The following is a 3,994-nucleotide window of genomic DNA, read 5'->3' as shown; positions in this document are numbered from 1 at the left end:
CTTTCCCTGAAAACACAACCAGCACAACTATCCAGGTGGTCTCTAGAAGCATCGATTAGTCCATTATAAAAGATATCAAGTATTTCATTTAAATCTTGAGAGGATGATCAGGCAAAGAGTAATCGGAGAAGCCTCCCCCAAGCTTGTGGGAGACTCTCTTCTTCAACTTGCACAAAATTATATATTTCCTTTAAAGCAGCTTGTTTCTTATGAGCAAGGAAATATTTAGCAGAGAAGTAATAAATCATATCTTGGGGACTATGCACACAACCAGGATCAAGAGAATTAAACCATGTTTCAGCATCACCCTTTAATGAGAACGGAAATATCTTAAGGATATAATAGTAGCGAGTTTTCTCATCATTAGTGAATAGGGTGGCTATATCATTCAATTTAGTAAGATGTGCCACAATAGTTTCAGATTCATAGCCATAAAAAGGATCAGATTCAACCAAAGTAATTATCTCAGGATCGACAGAGAAATCATAATCCTTATCAGTAACACAGATAGGTGAAGTAGCAAAAGCAGGGTCATATTTCATTCTAGCATTCAAAGACTTCTGTTTCGGCTTAGCTAATAACTTCTTGAGATCAGATCTATCATTGCAAGCAAGAAAACCTCTAGCAGTTTCTTCATCCATAACATAACCCTCAGGAACAACAGGAAATTCATATTTAGGGGGAGAACCTTCATCATCACTTTCATCAATAATATCAGTTTCAAGAATTTCATTCTCTCTAGCCCTAGCAAGTTGTTCATCAAGAAATTCACCTAATGGCACAGTAGTATCAAGCGTAGAAGTAGTTTCATCATAAGTATCATCCATAGTAGAAGTGGCATCATCAATAACATTGCGACATATCAGAATTAATAGCAGAGGCAGGTTTAGGTGTCGCAAGCTTACTCATAACAGAAGGAGAATCAAGTGCAGAGCTAGATGGTAGTTCCTTACCTCCTCTCGTAGTTGAGGGATAAATCTTGGTTCTTTCGTCTTTCAAGTTTCTCATAGTGATCAGCAGATATAAATCCCAAGTGACTCAAAGAATAGAGCTATGCTCCCCGGCAATGGCGCTAGAAAATAGTCTTGATAACCCACAAGTATAGGGGATCACAACAATTTTCAAGGGTAGAGTATTCAACCCAAATTTATTGATTCGACACAAGGGGTGCGAAAGAATATTGTCAAGTATTAGCAGTTGAGTTGTCAATTCAACCACACCTGGATAACTTAGTATCTGCAGCAAAGTATTTAGTAGCAAAGTAGTATGGAAGTAATGGTAACGGTAGCAAAAGTAACAGTAGCAGTTTTGTAGTAATTGTAACAGTGGCAATGGTAAAGTAACTAAGCAAAGAGCAATATGTCTGGGCTACTTCCGCCTCGATTCTCGAACGAAGTTTTTCGTGTCGGGTTTTGCGGCACTAAGGGAGGTAGTAGGAGTGGTAGTACCGCCCTAAGCGGTAGTACCGCTCTTCCCTAGCGGTAGTACCGCCCTGGGGTCAGGGCCCCGGGCAGCGCGGCAGTACCGCTGGGTTGAGCGGTAGTACCGCCCGGAGTGGTAGTACCGCCCTTCCCTAGCGGTAGTACCGCTCTATGCGGGGCTGGTGAGTGGGATAATGGTTGGTTTGTTCCTCCCACTATATAAAGGGGTCTTCTTCCCCAAAGTTGACCTACCTCTTTCCCCCAAAGCTCCATTGTTGCTCCAAGCTCCATTTTCGCCCGATCTCTCTCCCTAGCCAATCAAACTTGTTGATTTTCTCGGGATTGGTTGAGAAGGCCCAGATCTACACTTCCACCAAGGGAAATTTCATTCCCCCCACTTATCCCTAGCGGATCTTGTTACTCTTGGGTGTTGAGCACCCTAGACGGTTGAGGTCACCTCGAAGCCATACTCCATTGTGGTGAAGCTTCGTGGTGTTGTTGGGAGCCTCCAAGTGTTGTGGAGATATCCCCAATCTTGTTTGTAAAGGTCCGGTTGCCGCCTTCATCGGCTCCAATAGTGGAATCACGGCATCTCGCATTGTGTGAGGGCGTGAGGAGATTACGGTGGCCCTAGTGGCTTCTTGGGGAGCATTGTGCCTCCACACCGCTCTAACGGAGACGTACTTCCCCTTAAAAGGAAGGAACTTCGGTAACACATCCTCGTCTCCACCGGCTCCACTCTTGGTTATCTTGTCCCTTTACTTTTGCAAGCTTACTTAAGTTATATCCATTGCTTGCTTGTGTGCTTATTGTCTTTGCATCATATAGGTTGTCCCCGTAGTTGCACATCTAGACAACCTATTTCATTGCAAGGTTTAAATTGTTAAAGAAAAGTCTAAAAATTGTTAGTTGCCTATTCACCCCCCTCTAGTCAACCATATCGTTCCTTTCAATTGGTATCAGAGCCTCGTCTCTTTATTAAGGACTTTTCCGTCCGAAGAGTATGGTTGACACCCACGACGGTGCGGAGGAGCACTCCGGTGTGAATCCCATCTCGTCCATGGCCGAAGGGGGAGCCTCGGTCTCTCGTGAGGAATTCAATGTGGCTTTAGACACATTGAAAACCTCCATGACGGCCGAGGTTAAAAGCATGTTTTCTGATTTCTTAGACGGACTTAAACTATCTACCTCGCCAATGAAAGTGGGTGATCCCACTAACAAGGTGACGGATGCTACCTCCGACAAGGGGGAAGCTAACAGTGAAAAGAGTCCGTCTACTAGTGGTAGAAATGGCACCGGCATCTTTGCCAATGTGGAACCCCTAGTGTATAGAGGACCGATCCCCTCTACTCATTTGAATCATGCCGGTCCTCCTCCTAAATATGTGAAAAATGAAGATTTTGACGCTTGGCTTTATCGCTTCAAGCGTCAATTAAAACATGTGGACACTAACCTTTGGAGAATTATTGAAGAAGGTTTCTATCCTCATGATCCAAGCAACTTCACCCCTCGAGAAGAAGTGGACAATCAATTCAATGAGAGTGCTCTCTTCATCATCCAAGATGCAATCCTTCCCGAAGATCTCCCTCATCTTCGACCTCATGCCATGGCTAAAGAAGCATGGAAATGTGTCGAGCGTCTCTATCGAGGAAGTGCTAGTATTCAACGCTCCAACTATGAAGTGGTGCAAGATGAAGCCGATGAGTTTGCAATGAAAGAGGATGAAGAACCTCGTGAGCTCTTTCGAAGAGTGACCAAACTCGCGGTTGCACTCCGAGATCATGGGAGCAAGGACACTGATGAAAACTGAATCAAGCGCAAGTTCCTCAAGGCCATGATGCCCTACAACAAGGCCATGTCCTCCATCATTCGCCAAAGACCGGACTTCCACTCCATGACCTCTGGTGAAGTGTTGGATGAGTTTGTTGCAATGAGCATCTTGGACAAGACCGCCGACAATGCGGTGCTCCGTTCTCAAAGGACAAAGAAGCCCAATCTTGCCTTGAAGGCCAAGGTTAGTGTGGAAGAAGAATAAGAAGAGGAAGATGAGGAGAGCAACCCCGAGGACACGAAGTATGATTATCATGAGCACATGGCTCTTGCCTCAAGACAGTTTTGGAGTAAGAAGAATACAAGACCCAACTTCAACAAGAACAACTCAAGTGGCCTCAAGGGGAAGCAACGAGTTAGAACTTGTTTCAACTGTGGCAATGTTAGCCATTTCGTTGCGGATTGTCCCTACGAGAAGCGAGAAGACAATGGTGGAAAGTTCATCCGAAAAGACAAAGCCAAGTCCTTCCCCAACAAGAACAACTTCACCAAGAAGACTCCTTCTCGAGGGTTGGTGGTTCAAGAAGAATACCGTGAGGATGACGATGATGATGAAGATGGTGAAACAATGGCCATGGCATCCGTTGCCATTGTCACAGCTCCCCGGGTGTCTCTCTTCGATGCACCTAACGAGAACATCACCGCCAAGTGCCTCATGGCTAAGGCCACCAACAAGGTAACCTCCAACATCAAAACCACCATTATTCCTAACCCTCCTTCAACGGATGACTTTGATAATGGTA

Source organism: Triticum dicoccoides, chromosome 3B (genome assembly GCF_002162155.2).
Source record: "Triticum dicoccoides isolate Atlit2015 ecotype Zavitan chromosome 3B, WEW_v2.0, whole genome shotgun sequence".
Classification (NCBI taxonomy): domain Eukaryota; kingdom Viridiplantae; phylum Streptophyta; class Magnoliopsida; order Poales; family Poaceae; genus Triticum; species Triticum dicoccoides.
The sequence above is the reverse complement of the archived record's forward strand: the minus strand, read 5'-3'. Positions refer to the sequence as shown.